Genomic DNA, 22,764 nt, shown 5'->3' on the forward strand with positions numbered 1-22,764 from the left:
AAATGGCTTTAGATATTATTAGGTCCATAAATTTACCATTATAGCATATATTCAACAACAAAAACATGACAATTTGTTGTTGACAAAGGACAGATGGACATATAAAGGGTCCATTACCTTCAGTAGCTTAGGGCCTCATCAAACCTAATCCGGCCCTGGGACTAGACTACAAAACACTGTCACCTAGTATTTCATATATAAAAGAAAATGGGAAGGACTGAATATAAAAGAGATAACTGGACATCAGTGAATGATGCAGACTTCAAACAAGATGGTAATTGTCTTGTTGAAATGGTCACATTCAACATAACCAAATTATCAAAGCGTAATAATAGTGTTGGCTGCATTCCAGAGCTCCAAGTTGTGAACCCCATAGTGCAGCTGCTTTCTACAGGCCTGGTCACTCTTGATCAGCTGATTGGCACTGACTCCAAGCCCTGCTTTCACCATCTATCAGCTGATCCATGGTGGCAGCAAGCCCCGCTTACCAAACAGTGGTCCTCTTTAAAGCACTCAGTTGTTCATTGGCAGCTGTGTCATGTGTGGGGCAGGAAAGTGTGCTTTGTAGAAACGAGACTCATGGGCCAAATCGGGACCTAGGCTAAGCCTACTGAGGTCCATGGACCAGAGGTTTCCCACCACTGCTCTATACCTAAAATGAGCCTCTAAACATCCACCATTTTAATTCATCATCATCATCATCATAAACTTTATTGCACTAGCCAAAGGTCTTGGCATCATTCACAATGAGAACAAAAAGAAAAGCAACAATAAGCATAAAAACTATAAAAACACCAGGCACTGCAGATACAATAAACCACAATCACTTCTCCTAAAAATTATTTGTTTAATACAATAGAATAGCAAGGGGTTCTCAGGTAGAATGTGCCAGCTTAAATGTCCGAATCACCTTTGCAACTGACCGCTATTTTATCTAGTTCTTTGCTCCTGATCTTCTTAGCTGCCAATGCATATAGAGCTATTTTATAAGTTACGAAGTCATCAGTATCACTCAGCAGCCATTTCACCCTTTCCACCCTGTTCAAGTGTGTTCCATTTGTGAGCAGCGGTTTTATAAATCGGTCTCTTGGCTCTATATATAGCGGGCATTGCAATAAATAGTGGTACAGGTCCTCTACACAAGGTTGCCCACACAGACAAAGTCTCTCCTTGCACTGTACTTTGCCGTACCGACCATCCGCCAATGCCGAGGGCACCATTTTAATTAAACCAGCTCCTTTTAAAAAAAAATGCAGCATGGATCTGGTCTTCATACGGCTTCATTGCTTCTGTACGTCAGAAAGAATACTGACAGAAACTGGATACAAAAATGAACAATGATAACAAAGAGAGTGCATCAATTATGGTTTGGATTGTTGAACAGAAGGATTATAGCTCCTCTCTGGCACAATTAGAGCCTTCTTCCTAGTGCCCTGAAATAAACTGCTATGTGCCATGTGAACTCTGGCTGGTCACATAGAACAGGGTGGCAGCAATTTAGCAGTGTGGCATGCTTTTGCATTCTTCTTACAGGAGATTTAATGGAACAGTTCCCAGAATGCTGCAGCGCAGTTGCTGACAGCAGTGAGAACCTTTCAGCGTCTAGCACCTCTGCTCAGAGATCTGCACTGATTGCTGATTTGTTACCTTTGCTGATTTGTGACTAGTACGTCTGTGGCCCAAGAGGAGTCTGCACCAGCCAATGAGCCTTCTTTCAAAAGATGGGAATGGTGAAGCTATATTAAAAAGCAAAATGCAACAGTCTCCCTCCAAGCAAGAAGCTAACACAATCACATTGTACTTCTCCTCAGAGTGTAAGTGGTTGTCATACGGTTCCTTCCAGAGTCCTATATTGCTGCATTGCTGCCGGAGTTAATTATTCGCATGTTGTGTAGCTGTGTTTTGACATACTCTCCACAGTGCCTAAAACCCAAAATCTGGCAAAACAGGCTTATTAATATTCAGAAATAATGAGGTTCTGCTTATTTATTTATGATCTTTAAACTTTCATTCTGAATTAAATGTGCCCAAGGGCATGTACAGTAAAACGGCACCACCAACAACAATATGTAAATATGAAAGAACAGCAGATATAACACACAGCATATCAATCACAATAACATTTAGCGCTACTGTACTATCCCATATGGCTCCTTAACGTTTATCTAGGAATATCTGTTTAAATGCCCCCATCAATAGGTGAATCATCGGATGAACTAGTCTGTTCCAGCAGGGCTGTTCTTATGTTGTTGTTTTTCATCTACTCCACACTGTGGGGGGGGGGGGCTTGGGAGCCACTTAGATCAGGTCTGCTTGTTAAATGGCTTCTTTTGCCACTTTGACTCTTTCCTTTTATGAGGCAGGAATGCTTGAAAGGGGAACACTTAAGTTCAGCTAGATGTTTCCCTTAAGTGCCTTCCAGGGTGATGGGCAGCCTTGCGATTACATGTGGGGGCAAGATAGGGATCATTTTTGAGGCTAACCTGTGTCAGGCGCCTAGCCTTAGGGCAGGGATGTCCAACTTCCAACAGATTGCAATCTATTCCCACTATAAAAACACTGGCAATGATCTACCCATTGGATTGATCAAAGTTGTTGAGCTTTTTTTGGGGGGGGGACACCCTTCTTCGGGGGAGGCTTCAGTGAAGTTTTAAAGAAAGTGTCCCATAGTTCAACCCACATGTTGTGTTCAACAATTTGTTTCTATTTTCAAGTTACCACCATCTTCATTGTCTGTATAGTACTCCTGGTGCGCCCGTGCTTTTTAATTCAACTAAATTCCTTGGGACTTACTTTTGAGTAGACATGTAAAGGATCGTGCTGCCGATCTTCGGCTTGGCATGATTAGTTCCATTTTAGAAAGGGAAAACTAAGGTGTTTTAAAAGGTGTGGTTTAAAATTGAATCTTAACGATTCTTTGTTTCTGGTGCATTTGTATCAGCAGAAACGCCATTTCGAACTTGCTGAATATGATATTTCTTTTGGAATTCTCTCTTCTCTGAACCAAGGAAGAGAAAGATCCAAAACAAGAGACAGCACTAAAATTATGCTGCACTGGCCCAGCTCCTCTATGTGTAATTCTCTGTGTATAAGGTGCTGTTTGGTGTTTGGCTGGAACAATGAGCATCGAACCCCCTAAGAGTAAAGATGGAGCACCCCAGTATTGTACAACTGGAGTTCCATCTGCACAGTGGAACTTCCCCTTGAACCTCCTCCAATCCAAATCTGCTTCAGAAGGTGCCTCAACCCTCTGGAGAAGTTTTGGGGGTATGCAGAAGACTGTGGAAGGAGGAGGAATCTGTTCCACCAATGACATTTGTTCCAATGGTGTACAAACACCATTAGATTTCACCCAGGGTGTTTTTGAAAAGGGCAATCACCTGTTTGCAGTGAGGTGTGTCACCTTTTCTTCCTAACAAACACCCGTAATTCCAGTTTGTAACAGGGGAACTTCAGGCACAGAGCATCTACAGACCAGTGCAAATGCTTTGCATTGGCAGTCCAATCAAAAGTTTAAAAGTTCTAACGTTTATTTTGCACTCGTCTGACTCATAAGTATTCCTCAGCTCTAGCCCTAAAATGCATTACAAAATAGGAAGAAGAAAATATGTTTCTTTCAAAATGATTAACTAGGCTTTATGCAAAACTGAAGGCCCAGGAAGGCATTGCATAGCAGTTAACAGCTACAGTATGCAGGGGAAATGAGGTTCTGGTTCGGTCATAATTTACAGGAAATATGTGACCCAAAGGTCATTATTGCTATTACAACTTGTGAAAATATGAATAATAAGAAAAACATAAATGCCATCGTAGGTGTTGAAAAAGCTCAGAGTTAGACTAAATGTTGCCATGGGTACACTGGTTTGTTTACAATACATTATAAATGTGAAGCTTTGTTTTTTGCCCCTCAGTCTACCCTACTATTACAGGAAGCATAATAAAAGAAAAGGAACTGTTCAGATTTTGTTTATTACTGTTATTTTAAACTTTGCAAATATATAAATTGGAGATTTCATGGAGTGTGCCATGTTCTTCTTCCCCTCTTAAAAAAACAAAGATACATGCAGATAAGTTTTTTATATACTAGAAATAGTTCCTTAACTCTTGCAGATTTAGCATTGGAATAAATTGTTACAAAATCAAATGGATATGTGCATGTTTGAAAACTCATAGTGAAAGGTTAATAATGGATCAAGCAAGATTTATTTGGGGTTGGGGGAAGGCGTCATGGGAGAGTCCACAAGAATGATGCTTAGTTCTGGTGCTGTCTAAATATCTCATCGGCTTGAGTGAAAGTGTGGACAATACACTTACTAAATTCATTAATAGTAAAAAAACAAAACAAAACAAAACAAAACAACAACAACTGGGAAGCCTTGCAAGCATTTTATAGATATGCTAAAATGCAAAGAAAAAACTGAAGTCAAAGAGAGTTGGAGAAACAAACTAACAAAGTGGACTCACAAATGCAAGTATATAAAGTGGGGTTTTTATTGGGGGGGGGTATATGCTACAAAGTTACACTGCTGAGAGACAACTTTGGGTTCTCAGTGAACAACCAGCTAATGCAACTGAATGGCATAGAACAGCTCAAAGAGGATCGGGGGGGGGGTGGTTGGAGAAAGAACAGAGATGGACAAATTTGTCAATTTTGCTTTCTCTGTTTCCAGTCTTAAATTCAGTTCTCCACATTTCCACAGCAATTTGTGATCTTTTTAAAATTCTCATGAAACTTTTCCAGCATTTTAGTGCAAATTTCTCCAAATAAATACATTTTTGGATGGAGTTCTGACAGATTTTTTGCTGGTGATTTCCCTCAATATAAAGTATTTTAAATGCTATATTCACTAATATATGCATTTTTATGCCCACCCACCCCCCAAAATATGCATATTTTGATCTGATAAGTGCAAGTTAGATAATTTTGCCATTAAAGTGAAAGCAAAATCAAATTTCTCCTTCACCCCTAAGAAGGAACATGAATTCATGGACCCTTAGAGGAAGCTGTGACCAGAGAGAGTGGTTACAGAAAGCAAATGAAGCCTGTTTCATTTAATGCATACATTGTGGGGAAAGAGACAAATATTGCTCATGCTTAAGGCTTATATTGTCCCAACTGAAATATCTAAATAGAGTTATACTGTTGAGTTTTACAGATAAATGTTGTGTCCTACTTTCCCCCCATTTGCTAACATAATATTGTATGTAGTGATTTCCTTTAGGGTATATTTTGCTAACAAAAGTTATGCATACGTTTCCAGGAAATCATATACACTGGAGAGTCAGGATAAATTCTACAGTCAGAGTCTTTATTTATGCAAAGAAACTTTTCGTTCTACGTTCTTTAATTCTGTACAAGTCTCTCGTTCAACAAATAAGCTGAAATATCGGAGGCTTCCTTCACTGCAGAAAAGTAGTTCATTGTGATTAAAGCCCTAGAAGGGAAGTATTCATTCTCAGTGTAATAAAATGATCTTTGTCTCCTGATTACTTTCAGAAGCTCACAAAAATAGGCATAGATTCTACATCATAAAAGAAAAATAAATTCTAGGCCTTGGCTGAGCTCGGGTTGCAGAACTATGCAAAAAGCATGGGATCGCTACTATAACTTGAATTCCTCCGCCCTTCTCTGTATTATGTAGCTCAGCTTATGCCATTACTTGGAGCACAATCAGAACAATGGCAGGAATTGAGACAAATAGAACTATTTGCACAGCTCAACACTTGGCTTCCATTTTCAGTAGCAGCCTCTTGTTGGGGGAGGGGGGCAATACATAGTTATTTCACCCTGATTTTTAGTGCTGTAGTTTTGTGGTCATGTGAAGAAATGGTTGTGGCTATAGTTTTCTTGTATTCCATTGTAAATATTCAAGGCTTCTATGTGTGTGAAAGATACCTGTGCTGTATTCAAAAATAGAGGAGGAAGATATATTAAAGCCCTAAACGGCCTCGGCCCAGTATACCTGAAGGAGCGTCTCCATCCCCATCGTTCCGAGGGCCTTCTGGTGGTTCCCTCACTGAGAGAAGTGAGGTTACAGGCAGAGGGTCTTCTCGGTAGTGGCACCTGCCCTGTGGAACGCCCTCCCACCAGATGTCAAGGAAATAAACACCTTTCAGACTTTTAGAAGACATCTGAAGGCAGCACTGTTTAGGGAAGTTTTTAATGTTTCATGTTTTATTGTGCTTTTAATATTCTGTTGGGAGCTGCCCAGAGTGGCTGGGGAGACCCAGCCAGATACACAGGGTATAAATAATTTATTATTATTATTATTATTATTATTATTATTATTATTATTATTATTATTCCTACCCCCCCCCAAAAAAAAGAATATAGAAAATGAGTCCACCTCCTTCCTCCTTCTTTGTGAAATATCAATAGCAAGTCAGATCCTTGGCCCATCTAGCTCAGTCTTGTCTACATGGACTGCCAGGATTTCAGGCACGAGTCTCTTCCAACTCTTGCTGGAGATGCCGGGGGATTGAACTTGGGACTTTCTGAATGCAAGGCAGATGCTCTACTACCAAGCTATGGCAGAAAATCTATGGCCCCAAGCTATGGTTCTAATGAACTTCTTGTGTTCATTAGAAGAAAGGCAGGACACAATTTCAAGAAGTAAATTAAATAAAGTGCATTTTACTGCCAAAATACAGTGCTCAGGAGAGCTCAGTAGAAAGGCCACACATACAACAATCATGTAACAAAAAACTACCTGCAATGTACAGGTACAACAGTTATAAACTCACATAGATCAAATCAGCCCAATATTGTTCATTAGTTGAAACAGTGCCCTAGAATTGATTTTTTTAAGCCTTCCACAGTAACCTCACTAGTAAACATTCACTATATACTTCTAGATCTTCACAATATCTAGAGCAACACAATTGTCTAGTTTCTTTGGCCTCATTTTGTGTCTCTAAACAAAAACAAAACACATGACAGTTAAATCTGATTTCCATGCATGCTCCGATATATTTCCATTTTTAAAGTTCTCTCAAATTCAATAGTTACAGCTGAGAAATTAAAACAAGAACCACAGAAGGAAGAAGCCTATCGACATTCCAAATATCCCACCTATTGTTCTCTACAGCAGTGTTTTTCAACCTTTTTTGGGCAAAGGCACACTTGTTTCATGAAAAAAATCACGAGGCACACCGCCATTAGAAAATGATTAAAAAAAAATAACTCTGTGCCTATATTGACTATATAAAAGTATTTTTCAATTTTTCCCACGGCACACCAGGCAACATCTCGCGGCACACTAGTGTGCCGCGGAACAGTGGTTGAAAAACACTGCTCTACAGGACTAACAATTCTTTAGCAGCTGCAAGAGAATCTTTATAGGTTTCTCTGGACTCTATAACACAGTTGTTTTTGGAAACCATCACTGCTATTAGTTCAAAAGAAACCAACATGAGAAAAGGAAAGGCTGGATATGTAGCACAACACTGGAATGCCTCTGAGTGTATTTAAACTGCAATCATCATTAACCTATCTACACACTACATTTATAGCCAAGATGGTAAACCAGTGGCCATCAAGACGTCAGGCATCAGTTCCCATTAGTCACAGCCAATGTGGTGAATGTTCAGGGTTGATGGGAGTTGCAGTCCAACAACTTTGGTGCGGCCACAGATTCCCTGTGCATACTTTATGGATTTCAGAGAACCTTAAGGGTCATTTATAGGATTTCAAATCTGGGATTCAAGCCCCAGATGTGATCCCTTAGGGACAGTCTTGGACATCTGTCTCCAATAAGCTTAACAGCTTAAGATAATTCCTAAAGTGAGTGATAGTGGTAGCAAAACAAACTGTTTCACCAAAGGAAACAGAACTCCTAGGCACTGAACATGTAAATTGTAGGTTATGGTTTAATGCCTAGCCAGTAAGAACATAATTCAATTTTGTGGAGCCAGTCCAGATGCAGCTCAGTACAAAAATAGGTTCATCTTTAATGCAGAAATGTGCACAGTCTCGCTGGAGTTCTTCCCACATCCTACCATGTGGCTGATCCAGCCATGGAGGCTCTCTGTGTGAACCAGAGGCATTTGTACATTGTTTTTCCTTCTTGCATGTTTCCCTACTTTGTATTCAGGCTCAAAAATCTTCAGAACCCCCTCCAGGGTTGCAAAAGAACGTGGGGCATTTTTAAAAAAGCATTGGGATGTTCTGAATTTGATTTGTAAGCTAATGACTTTTCATGCCATTGCTGAGCCAGATCCTTACTGCTATAAATCAGAGTAATTTCATTAAATACATGGAGGCACACCAACTGAAGATCTGGAAACAATGTTTTCCTACAGATTCTGACCTTCAGCCAAAATGTGTATTTCCATCACCAGGTGGTGGCACGCTGGGTCTCCGTGTTCCACATGATTTATTGCTCACTGTCAATTAAATGTAGCATTCAGTGAAAAGGAAAAATTATGTGATTGAAGAATATATGAATACATTCTACAGTGTTTTGAAGAGATTTGCTTTTTTAAAAGCAACAAGCAAAAGTCTTTTTTACACACATTCTAATGCACCATTTTAGTGCATGTAAAGTGTGTACAGAAATTCGTCTATTGTACGAAGGTAAAAAATCACATTCATTGCTCTTCCCACCTTTGTCTTTGGCGCCAAACATCAGTTGTATGCACCTCCCAGAAGATTGCCCAGAACAGAATACAGCCCTCAAGGCAGAAAACAGCTCCACTCCTAAGTTAAAGTTTGTATGAACTGCTATATATGTTCATTACCACACTCACATCTGATTTTTATTGTATTTATTCTGACGTTTCAGTCCTGTTATCACTACCCAAAATCTACCTCAGAGCTGGCAAAATGAAAACATTATGGCAATATTGCAAGCAAGTAATGTGGTTCAAAGGTCTACATTTTGTAAAAATAAAAACAAGTGACGCACACACTTCTCCCTGGTTGGTTTGGGATTGCAACCAACATCAGATAACTGTCTTTGACAAAAGTCTTCCTTGGTTTGTTTGAGATTGCAAATTAAACCGTTATTTTATTCTAGTTTTGTCCAGGTACATGCAGGTTATTCAATACTGCCCTTCCCATTCAAAGGGAGGGAACATAATAAGGGCTGCTTGCTTTTCACATGCCCTGCCCTTCATATATATGCTTCACAATGAATGTTCTCTTTCTCAAGTCATCAGGAGTCCATTATCTGCTGTGTTCTGCATGTTGTATTCCCTTTCTTCTTTCTATGGCGCATGTAACCATGCTATTCCATTAGGAAAAAATTCAAAAGAAAGACAACAGTTGTGTAACAACATTACTGCAATATAACAAAGTGCTGGCTTTCAAGTTCAAGAACTCTTTGTTGAGCTAAATATAACGCAGGAAGGGAAGCATGACCGCTCCTGCATTGTGCCAGCAGTAATATACAAATGTACCCCTACCATTATTATTTTTAAAAATGGGATCCCTCACTTTTGATCAGTTTCCGCAATCAATGTGATTTTCATGTCACTTACCAACAACTTTAAAGTAACCACCTTCAGCTCAACAGCAGCTTCCAGCTTTGATTCAAACATTCCAAATATCATAAGATTGCAACTTAATTTTATGTAAATTCTTACTGAAATGAGAATTGCAACCTCATTTAAGTAAGGGGTTAAGAGTGCAATTCTGTCCCCATTTACACAGGAGAAAGTCCCACTGAACTCAGAAGGATTTAATTCTGCTTAGAAATGCTTAGGATTTCACTGTAAAATAAGTAGCTTCTTAGCATGCACCAAGACTGCCTTTGGCAGCCTGTCCATAGGCACAGACTATGCAGGCACATTACTGGCTGGTAATACATTTCATTATTAGTTATGGCTGAACTAGGAATTTCAGCACAAGAGACTTTGGCTTGGAAATGCATGTATTAATAATTACAGAATTCAACATCCTTACTGCATTTGATATAGAAGGTATTGAGTTTGTTTAACTGGGGGACAATTACCAATAAACAATGCTCTTGGCCTAGTCCATATACAAGTGGCTGTTTTCTTGGGCAGGTAGAAAATCTTAGGAACTCTTTCAGACCAACCAGTTCCTAAATGTCTCATTGTGCATGTGTTTTGCACTGCAATGGTCTTCCAGCCTACCAGAATGCCATTTAGGAAGTGTGTCAGTGGTGTGTGTGTCTGTGTGTGTGTGTGTTTCATGTCTTCAAGAGCACCTGCATCACTAAACAACTTGTAGATGGTACAGATTGAGTTGCAAACAATTAAATGGTTGCAAACAATAAAACTGCCCCATATATGGGCCCTTCTAGTTTGGTATTGTTTACACTGATTGACAGCAGCATTATTGGACAGGGGTCTTCCCCAGCACTACCTGCTTCCACATATATGTGCACTACCACTAAGTTCTAGCCTTTCCCACTCAGGGAGTGATACCATTCCCTGAATTCCCCATTATGTGGATAATTTGGGGTTTAGCACTATAGTATAGAATGGAAACACTGAAAACCCACTTGCAGATGTGCCCATTCATTTGCCTCCTGAATCTGCTTCCCATTCTTGATCATTCTCTAGCTTTTATTTAGTTTTATGTCACAGGTTGTCAACAGTTTCTGAAAAGATAGCCAACCATATTTAAACCTGTTCCTTGTTTTTTTCTAGGTGTCCATTGCTGTTTCTAGGATTTACCACCGCACTGGCAGATTTACTGTACAGATATAACATGAGCTGCTAACTTCCCTGGACACACACACAAAAATGATTGAGGACCAAGTTCAAATGTGTTAGTCAATAAGCCAAAGGCAACCCTATCGGCTTATGTTTTCAGCATAAATGGTATCATAGTTCAAAACGAATCAGAGGTTGAAATCGGGTTGTTCTCCCCCTGTTTATAATGCCCAAGTTTGCTACAGATGGCTTCTCCATGTCCAAGCCATGATCTGCAGTGTCAGTAAAGTGTAAGCTCTGTCACAGTGGATTACTTTGCTTATGATATGTATTCACTGACAACATCACAGCCTTTTGATTTACATTGACTAGACCTAAAATAAATAAGTGGAATATTCTCTAAGGCATCTAATCAATAGCATCTGTTGCAATACTGCTATTTCCTTTGCCCTGTTTATACCATTACTGTCTTGGTTGAGGCTGTCTTTTTAATAAATGTTTCCAGGAACATATTCTGGGATAAGCTCACAGGAGTGTTGTATTGATATTAACAGCTCAAATCTCCAAGGGGAAGAGCTGTATTAACTATTGTTCCAATATTTTATTGATTATGATTAAGAGTATGACCAAAAGGAAAATTCATTTGTTCCTCAATTTTATTTTATTTTATTGCATCTTCTGTTGTACAGTGCAACTGAGAGGAGAAACATCTGCTGGTTATGCTAAAGTGATTATTTCCGGCATTGCCGAACAATTTCTTTGCAAAATTACAACACTGTGTTTCAAATCAGGTTTTCTGAAGTGCAGATTACAGTACATTATCTGAAACATGCGACTTCCCTGATTAGAAGATGGTTAGGTCATCTATCCCCATGAATGTTGAGCAACAGGGAGTACAATAACAACCAAGTATGTGTGAACAGTTGTCGTTTTTCCTGCTGATAAGCAGTTTGCCAACTTTCATTATATTCCTTTTTGCTATAAAATAGGGATGACAAACCCTTCAAAAGTTGTTGTACTCCAACTCCTATCATCCCTAGGCAGCAGACCTCAGCGGTTATGGAATGATGGAAGGTGGAATCCAGCAATATGTGAAGGGCCACAGGCCCCCCCCCCAATGCTATTTTTCTATAAAAAGAGTTGCAGAAATTCACTATGAATGCCTCCCTCTTTCTCTTAGAATGGCATAGATGTCCACCTGAGAGGTGCCGGAACTCACCTGAGAGGTGCCAGAACTGAGTTCCAGTGAGTCCCCCCTGAAAAAATCCTGCCCATCACTGCTTAAAAAAATGGATTTCACTTGCTTTGGAACACCACCTTTTCAGTCCATGTAGATGTGAGATGTTTTGGGATGAGCTGCTGATGGATATGATTTAATAGTATATTATGTCATACCTTGTCTGAACCTCTGGTGGTCTTGACAGTGAGCTGGCATACCCATCATGCTAATCCAAACCATAGCTTAGCATGAGCATGTGGGCTCTGAGAGAAATCACAGCTGCTTTGCTCTTCCCCTGTCTTTTTGCTGCTGAACCACAGTGAGCTAAACCACAATTTGGTTTAGCATGTTATCTGAATTCCATTTAGATGTCTCCAGCCTAACCATTAGCTATAACTAAGGGTGTGTTCACTGCAGCTCCAGTGTGCTCTCAGTGCTTGGTTTTTGTTTTTTTTTAAATCTTGACTTGGGGCGAGTGAGGAAGAGAAAAGGGAGCAAAATATCTAGGGACCAGCCCTACCTACTCATTGGGCAAGGACTATATTTCCAGGTAGTCAATGGAAATAGATTCCCTGAATACTTGAAGAGTTCTCCTTCCCTGGGGTAGGTTAAACATTTATATATAACACTGATATAATTCCAAGAATTTAGAGAGCGATGAAATCTCAAACGCAGGGGAAATGGACAAGGTAGATGAGCAGCAGGCTTTTAATAATGATCAAAATGATGATGAATTAACTTCCTGTAAGGGCTGGAGGGGGGCCATTGTTTGACTTTCAGGGAACCTCTTGGAAGAGGTTAAGTAGGACATAAAGAGATTCTGGAGAAGGCGTTCTTTATGTTATTATCTCTGGAGTGCAAGACCCTTTTGCAATAGTCTTTGGACATAATGATTAATCTCAGTTGTGTCAAGAAAAGTGTGGTGCTGAAGTCCCTTTGGATATTTGGCAACTGAAATATAAGAGACAGGAGGGCGAAAAACAACAAGGAAAATTGTAGTGACTTCTGAGGGAAAAAAGGCAGGAGCTACATTAAAAAATTACTTGCATCTCTAGCCACAATGTTTATTTAATGAAGCTCAAAGCTATTTGCATGATTAATGTACATCATTTATATTTCTTTTACATCAACATTATGCTATACTAGGAGATCCAGAATCTCCTTTGATAAAAATGGGGCCTCTGCTAACCTGAATCCATTTTTAATTTTAGCAATTATTTAACAGGTGCCATTATAATGATACTGAAAATCTCTTATTTAAAAGAAGAGGCAGAGAAAAGAAGGCAATTTATTTTATGTAAGGCATATGAAAATGCCTGGCCATTGTTGCAAATAAGAACCTAGTCTATACAGTTGGGATAAGAACCTCTGGAATTTGGAAAAAGTGAGAAAGGGCAGTAGAAACAGCTGATCTGTCGCTCGAGTGTTTCTACCAATCCACAGAATCTAACCATACAGTGGACAAATTGATTTACTTTAGAAATGCCTCTTCCAAGGGAATGCTGGGAATTGTAGCTTCCTGTGGGAAATAGGGGTCTCCTAACAACTCTCAGCACCCTTAATTCCCAACTGTTTAAAGTAGTATGATACTGCTTTAAAGCTATAGTGCAGATGGGGCCACAATCTGTAGAACTCTGACAAGCCTTCACTCTGTCCTACATTAGTGCTCCCATTACAAACAGTTGAGCTTCCTCCCAAGTAACATGCTTAGGGTTGCATGGCATGAATATTATGCTTGCATTCTTTCTGTCCAGTCTTTTCAGTTATTGATCCCAAGCCTGTGAGTTTGATTGGAGATTATAAGATGTTGACATTTATCTAGCACTTCTGCGCTGGATATTGTGAAAAATACCTTGAGAAAAGAAACTAAATTGTTAGAGGGGCAGAGGTAGATATTACAATAGATATTGCAGCAAAGGGTAGTGCTCTTCTCGGTGATTAGAGTATCAGTTGGTGCACTGGATCAGCCAAAGGTCTGCCTTCCACAATGACTGAAAAGTCTGCACTAAGTATCTCTTTTCGATAGCTAGATTTATCTTGTTTCTGAATAGCATGGTAGTCGGTTATAGCAATTACCCTTGAATCTTCCTGTCTGGCAGTATATATACACTTGGTGTTTCACCCCAGAATTCCCTGATTAGCAAGATGCTATTTTGTAAAAGCAATAGTCCTTTCACATTTACATGTCCAATCAATAAATCCAATCATTGTTTCCCTTAAAGATTTTTTCAAATAATTCAAGGGAAATAAATCAAGGTGGTTCAAGTTAAAGTGGATTTTCTGATGTATGTATAGCACATCAAGCATCCTATATTAGTGATACTATTGTTTTCCACAGCTCCTTGGCCACATCAAGACTGACATCTCTAAACATTTGACTGTAATGTAAGAATTATGGGATATTATGCCTATTAAGACTGTCACATGGAATTTCTCATCTGATGCTTTAGTGGTCTGTGGGGAAGACTTAGGGGTTCACTGCTATAGTAACTTTTAAAGTACATTACACACATGAAGCATGATTAAATGACTAGTAGAAGAATGTTGTGACATAAGTTTAAAGCCGTCTTTTCAAAATGATTTGGCTAAATCAGCAATGGCTGATTTGTTGAGTGCAAGCATCATCCTCATTCTTAACAAGGTGCACTGGATTTTGTTTTGTTTTTAATCATGTAAACCTACCACAACCACCATTGCAATATCAAATAATACAGTACAGCAATGTTTTCACCATGCGATGAGCTGCTAGGTTGAAGTGCCTCTGAGTTCTTCACTGGGCTTGGCATTGCCAAGCTGTACAATGTATCTTTGTGGCGTTTAATTTTATTTGGGGGTCAAATCCTGCCATGCAGATCATCTCATTCCCACTAGATGCAGACATAAGGGCTTGCACTCCCCCACTCCCATTTACTAACAGATACCAACTGCAAGAATCAAATGTTGGCTACAAGCCAGCTGCCCAACTGTGCATATGCTGGTTTCTTCATAGATCCAGATATTTTTGTCAACTTTCAAATCAAAACGTTTCAAAGTTGCCATACAAATATCCCCAGAGTTTTTCATTTGATAAAATGGATATTTCAAGTTCTTGGGGTTTTACTCCTAGTAGACTATTAAAATTTATGAATATGACTAAGCTCAATTTATTTCAGTGGGTCTACTCTGTGTAAAGCTCTGGTGTTGTGGTGGTGGTTACTTATTTGGGACATTTAATGGCTGTCTCTCTCTGTGGATATATGTGTGTGTGTGTGTGTGTGTGTGCGCGCACACACACACACACACACACTATATTAATGATGTTCATGCAAGGTCCACAGCATCTTAAATTATATTTACATCTTGTGGCTACCAGTCTTCAACAGTTACAGGTGGGTAGCCATGTTGGTCTGCCATAGTCTAAACAATATAGAAAATTCTTTCCAGTAGCACCTTAGAGACCAACTGAGTTTGTTCTTGGTATGAGCTTTCGTGTGCATGCACACTTCTTCAGATACACTTTCTGTATTGTATCTGAAGTGTATCTGAAGAAGTGTGCATGCACACGAAAGCTAATACCAAGAACAAACTCAGTTGGTCTCTAAGGTGCTACTGGAAAGAGTCTTCAACAGAACAGCAGTCAGAATAAGATCTATCAAGTAAAACAAGAGGAAAAACAAAATGAAAGTGGGGGTAGATTGGACGGTAACAGCATTTTACAGGAAACAGCAGCAAAAGACTCAGACCAGTGAGCAGGCCTGACCTAGAAGCCTCTATCTATAGAGTTCAGACAGAAATACATTTTCTTCTGTGACCTATCACTGTTAAGAGGCTTTGTTGCTGCAAACCTAGCTAATACTTCCATGGCAGACCTTAGAACTGGCTCACGGTTTAACTGCCCACCCAGTACTTCCAGGTTCAAGGCCCACTTGAAGCATTGGTGAAACATTGGTGTGCTAATGGGCTTCAAAATTTAGGAACAAACTTATCAAGCAAATGTTTTCCTCTCTTTTTACCTTGAAAACTGCAGAACCAGGGAGGAAAGACTAGCATTATCCACTCCTGATATTCTGAGCATTGGTGAAAAAAGAGGATTTCAAATGGAATGGGGTATTGTGTTTGTTTGTTTTGGCGTAAAGGGAATCAGCATGTTTATCTTCCGTTTAATTGCTTTTCAGTAATAGACAATGAACTGGTTTGCATTTAGATACAATTCCATATGGAAATAAACAGTCCCAAACCCAAGTATCCCACATATTTTAGCAGTAGCGGTCACAAAGCTTATATCTTATGAATAAATTCCATTAACTCTGCAAACTACTGACTAAATTATTTAAAAGAACAACATTTGAAGTAGAACTTAATGAGACATTGGTGCGTTCAAAAGGGCTTTGTGCTCCAATAAATGAATGTATCATATTCTATTGCAATTATTAATTTGAACTCGATTATCACAGGTTTATCCATGGAACCAATTATTATTGACTTTTTTAGAATATTTTTTTTAAAAAAAAATCCAGAAAAGGAAATTTTCTGGAGAAGAATGAAATCAAGACTAAGCTTAATTTGAATTAATAGCAAGCAGCTCTAATTACATTCTGCTAGAGCTGGCCAGTATGGGGGAGGGGGAGGGAGAGAGAGAGAGAGAGAGAGAGAGAGAGAGAGAGAGAGAGAGAGAATTCAAAAGAGCTAACTCATCAGGAAGATGTTTGCTAAATCCTCAATCATATTCTTTTCAAGAGAAAATCTTATTAGAAAATAATGAAAACCATAATTTCATGTATTTTAGTTCATAGACCACAATATTTGAAAGATTGCATTGGTCAAACGATCGGTTTCATTTTCAACAAATTACGTTCTGTTCTTTATTCTTGAAGCCCTTCTCCCTTTTTCCTATTCAGTACTAATCAAACTTCCTTTTCACAAGAACTATTGTCTTCAGACCCAGAAAAAAATGAGGGGGGGGGAGTTATGGAGGTTCATTAACAACCTAAGTGCTCAGTCTTTTCCTCATTCAAGTTGGCTGCGGAATTATACCCCAGTAAATTATATCTGCTCACCAGTTTTCCTATAGATCAGTCTTTTATCTGTTGCTGACCAATTGCAATTTGAAGCTCTACTGAACATGTATTGACCAAGGTAGAGTTAAGCAGATTTCTTGGAAGTTAAGAAAAGGCAGTGTGTAAGATTGATTTTTGTTGCTTCCTTCCTGTCCTGCAGAACTACCGGCAGGGAAAATACTGAATGCCTAATGTAATGATAAAAGGTTTCTGAGTGTACTGTAGATTGGTGGAGGAAAACCAGTTGTCCTCCAGAAGCTGCTGGACACCAATTCCCATTTGCCCCAGCCAGCATGGCCAATGTTTAGGGATTGTAAGAAATGAAGTCCAGCAACATCTGGAGATTTCACCAGGATGCTTCACAGCACTGAATAAAGAAAGTTAAGCCTTTAATTCAGTGTCAACTGGATTACTAAACTAGATTACTGAAAGAGACCACACACTCTCTTCATCGTCCAGGCAACACAGAGTGGGGACATCACAGTTCAGGCCAACATGAAAAGCATAAGTCCAAACACAAGGTTCAGAGGTCAACTGCAGAAACAGTGGCAAGGCTTGGTTGGGGGGGGGGGTGCCCTGATCCCCTGCTTATTGGTGGTGGTGGACCATCATGAAGGATATGGTTCTTTTCCTAATTGCCCTTTCAGACTTAAAGATCTTGGCCAGCATGGAATACACTCAAGTTTGAACTCTTAACTGGCATCTATAATAAATAATAATAACAATAAATTTTTATTTATACCCCGCCCTTCCCGGTTTAAAAACCGGGCTCAGGGCGGCTAACAGCAAATATAAAACATTGATTGAAATGTGACTTAAAAACAGCATAGAAACAGCATAAAATACAACAACCCTCTCATGATTTATCAGAAGTTTGACAATGCACACTCATACCAACAGAGGCCTTCCGTGGTACCGTCAAGGTCCTTTCCCCACATCTCTCCCTAACCCCAACCTCAACCCTAACACCTGCTGAAATTATATTTAAAAGAAGCATTCTATAGTAGCCACACGCTTGGTTATAGCTTGTGGGTAGAGCCGACAACAGTTTCTCGGGTTTTCAAATATGCTATGGGCCTGAAAAGATTGGCGACTCCTGGTTTATGCAATGACCAAAGGAGAAAATATCCAAATAAGTAGTTCATAGTGCAGGAGAAGAATCCACACATGTAGGCAGCTACTGAAAATGATGGAGAAATACTAAGAGCAGCTGAGGAATAAGCAAGCTGAGATCTGTGGCAAACTGTTAGCTAATACATCATGCATTGAGGACCGACCTGAGGCAGCAAGTATTTAGTGCCCTTCCAATAAGTCCAGGCTAGACACCAACCTCAGGAAGCTTAATTACTGGATAATGGTGTCCAGAAGAAGTGGTCTTGATCTCCTGGGATGACTGAAGAGCAGTTGCTACCAACAGACACAGTTTCTGATTTCTAATGTCAGGAACATTTTACAAGTGAATGGAAGGAGGTGAAAAAAGAACTTTAACTCAGAAAAAGTGGTGTATCTGTGTAGTTAGAGGGTGGTAATGTGGTTCCCAAAACAAATGAAATATTGCTAGGCAAACTAGAATGGACTGCATTCCAATTAAGACAGTTTGAATAGCAATCTTTCTACATTCCCAGGACAAACAGCAAACAAGATACCAAATGTATTACAAGGAAACGATGCAAAATCTTCTGTTTCTGATTATGTTTGAAAAGGGTGTGAAACATTGAGGAAGAAGAAGAAAAACAGCTAGCTTATTTTCATCCGTTGCATGTGTGCTCTTCTATGGTATTAAAATGACAAAACTTCTCCAATACTGACTTGCAATGTGGCATTTAAATTTAATCAGGAAATCCAGCAGTAAAATGTACCACAGAATCCACAGTGGAAACCTGTAAGAGGGACATGGAGAAAACACAAGAGATCACTGTCAAATTGAACAAATGTGATATGTTAAGATTTCCCAGTTTCCATACCATTCAATCTGCCACTGAGACATATTTTATTAGCTATAGTACTACCACACATGCCTGGCTTCTTTAGTATAAATCCCTGCGAAGTGGAGCAGGGGAGACTTTGACTAAAGGTATGTTTAGTCAAAGCATTGGTGGCCTTAAACAAGTCAAAATGTCCGGCCTGTTATACAGTGACTAAACTGCTCGCTTCTAAAAGCAGTCATTTGGTTGTAAAATGTAAGTGCGAATTTTGCAAGTGTACTTTTAGGCAGATGAAAATATCATTTTCTCAAAACAGCAGGCTTTCCCTGTCCCGCTCCCAAATCAGGTCACAATCCTCCTCATCCCATGGAGCACTGCAAACCCTTTCAAAATTTTACCAGGTTAAAAAAAGCAATTGGTAATCTTTTGCATTATTTCTTTCTGAGGGATCTCCCATGTCATGCCTGGTCAGCCCTCAGAGGGCAGATCAAAGTATTGTTGTTGTTGTTCAGTCTTCAGTCGTGTCCGACTCTTCGTGACCCCATGGACCAGAGCACGCCAGGCACTCCTATCCTTCACTGCCTCTCGCAGTTTGGCCAAACTCATGTTAGTAGCTTCGAGAACACTGTCCAACCATCTCATCCTCTGTCGTCCCCTTCTCCTTGTGGCCTCCATCTTTCCCAACATCAGGGTCTTTTCTAGGGAGTCTTCTCTTCTCATGAGGTGGCCAAAGTACTGGAGCCTCAACTTCAGGATCTGTCCTTCTAGTGAGCACTCAGGGCCGATTTCCTTGAGAATGGATAGGTTTGATCTGCTTGCAGTCCATGGGACTCTCAAGAGTCTTCTCCAGCACCATAATTCAAAAGCATCAATTCTTCGGCGATCAGCCTTCTTGATCGTCCAGCTCTCACTTCCATACATTACTACTGGGAAAACCATAGCTTTAACTATACGGACCTTTGTCGGCAAGGTGATGTCTTTGCTTTTTAAGATGCTGTCTAGGTTTGTCATTGCTTTTCTCCCAAGAAGCAGGCGTCTTCTAATTTCGTGACTGCTGTCACCATCTGCAGTGATCATGGAACCCAAGAAAGTCATGTAATAGTGTACTCAGCAGCAATTCTAACTCCACTTACATGGGAGTAAGCCTCATTGAATTCTGTAGGAGTAAACATGGTTAGGATTGCTGCTTTAGACTTTAGCCCTGTTCAGGCATTATTACATTGCATCTCTGAAGAGGATTTGGTTACAATTCTCCCTGTGATCAGAGTGCCCAGTTGTGAGAATTGAAACCACGTTTGGCCAAAAAGGCTTGCAATTCCCCTTGAACCTTCCCTGAATTAAGGGCAGGGGTATTTGAGGCTTTCAGCACACACGACGGCATATCCCTATCCACAAATGCAGTTTTAAAACATCTGATTAGGAGTTTTTATTGTTACTTTGATGGGAAGCACATAATAAAACTTCACAACAATCCTTCATACAGCACATTCATTCTGGCCAAGTTTTTCTGTTTTCTTTTATATCGTGCAAAACAAATTCACTGAGTTGACAGGGACCTCTTTGTGACAATTGTTTGAATACTAGGAAATGATTTCTGGTTGTTTGATGACAATGAATGTAATCAGCAGAATTAAATAGGACAAAAAGAATCTTCCATTCCATGCCCTGCATAGCTTTGCTGTTTTCATATGCTGTATCTATCTAGTGTGTGGAATTATAAAAAGGATTTAATCTTCTTCTTTTAAAAAAAAAGTTTCCTGTTGCCTGGTTATTGCTAGAATTTGATTAGAAAAGACTTCTGAATGCAGGTGTTGTAGCTTGCATTTTAAATTAAGATTCCTAATGTAAAATGAATTTAGATTTTACCAATCATCATTATTTGGAATTATATTAAAGACATTTAAAATGATTATTTTATAAGTGGGTTGTTTTTTTAAAAAAAGACAGAAATGTATGTAAAACCTCCCAAAAGAACATGATACTTTAGATAAATTTACATAAAGTTAATGCCTCATGCAATATTCATGAGTTCCATGGCATATTGCTGTACCACGTTTGCTAAGTGCCTAGTCTGTCATCTTACAGAGGGGGGTGGGGAATACTCACCTTTTGTTTCATAAAGAAACAAATGGATCCTCGATTTCTTTGGATGTGCTTCCTACTCTGCCATGACAACTGTGGAACTCCCTCTCTTTGACAGTTTTGATCATCTCAATCATTGGTAACGTTTTGACACCAGCTAGAGGTGCTTTTATTTACCCATGCTTTTGAGGGATAATGGGAGCCCTGCTGGACATCATCAGAATCCCATGGAGTTCAGTAGCAGACAGTAGGGTCGGGTGGCAATGCTTATCCGAAGGATCACTGCTGCTTATAGGAAGGAGAGCAAGGCAGAAGGAAGGTCCATGCTGTGCAAAGGCATTGGTGGAGCCAATATGGTATTCCTGTCAGTGTGTTTGCACAACGCCAATGTCCCTGCCGCCTTACTCCTCCCAGCTAAGTGTCCCCCCAACTCCATCATCTGCTACTGGGGGAGTTATTATGTTGTTTGCTGTGCTGCATATAATGTTCTAATTCCAGTTCTAGGTGTAATTGTCATTGCTGGATATGTTTAGTCTGGAGTGGAAAGAATGAAGAGGCAGTACGAGAGCTATCCTCAAATATCTGGAGGGCTATCACATAGATGGTGGAGCATATTTGTTCTTTTGCTTCCAGGAGTGGGACCTGAGCCCATGGTTTCTAGTTGCAAGAAAGGGGTTTCCGTTACACATCAGGAATAACTTCCTGACATTACGAGCTTTTCAGCAGTGGAGCAGACTGACTCAGATGATGGTGGAGTCAGGTTTTTACATGGAGGCTGAATGCCCACATAGGAGATTTTCTGCATCATCCACAGGTTGGCCTTTGATGGCCTTTGAGATCTCCTCCAGCTCTATGATTCTTAGTACACATGCAAAATTGTATTGTGAATTGTATTGTTTCATTGTGATATTGCAATATTTATTTTATGCTTTGATTATTGAAAATTGTGGATTTATTTTTATTAAAAAAATGAATTTGTTTACCTGTCATTGTTTAGGGAAGTTTTTAATGTTTGATGTTTTATTGTATTTTTAATATTTTGTTGGAAGCCGCACAGAGTGGCTGTGGAGGCCCAGCCAGATGGACAGGGTATAATATTTATTTATTTATTTAAAATGCAATGCTGCATTCTGATATTTGATGTTGATTAAGAACCATGCTGGACACAATCTATTGTAGCAACTCAACATTAAAATAAAATGAAATAAAATAAAATAGACAGTTGACTTAAGTTTAGATGTCAAATCATTGGCTAACAAAATAGATCTGTGTCTAATAATTAAGAGGAGAGAGAATCAGGAAGCAACAATATCAATTACTAAAGTCATTGCATTTTCCATTTCCACACAGATCTTCATTCCCGAAGAGGAGGAGGAGGAGGAGGAGGAGGAGGAGGAGGAGGAGGAGGAGGAAAGCCACAGCATGCGATGGACTCCTGACAAAATCTCCAATACATCCATTTGACCATTGATGACCTTCTACCCCCTTTTCCAAGGCAAGAAGCCCCCTTAACAGCAGGGGATCTTTCTCCACAGGTCCTCTTCAAACTAAGTAGTTCAACTGGCATAGAAGGGGAAGTAACCTGTAAAGGAAAATAACTTATAAAGATTTATTTTCCCCACCAAAGAATAAGAAAGGGACAGCTTAGAACAATATGCTGAATGAAACTGAGAAAGAAATATTTGTGTTTTGTAGTATAAAGTGATTGATTTTCACTGTCAGTAGAATGTTTAGACCATCTGTCCATTGATTCTAGTCATTAATCATGAAGCTGGTCATAAAATCCATGTATCTGCACATTCAGTATATGACAATCTGCAGGCAGAGGCTGTAATGTGGGGGTTAAACAACAGCAGCATGTTTTGCAGATGAATCCTGA

The sequence above is a fragment of the Lacerta agilis genome, chromosome 10 (assembly GCF_009819535.1).
Source record: "Lacerta agilis isolate rLacAgi1 chromosome 10, rLacAgi1.pri, whole genome shotgun sequence".
NCBI lineage: Eukaryota > Metazoa > Chordata > Lepidosauria > Squamata > Lacertidae > Lacerta > Lacerta agilis.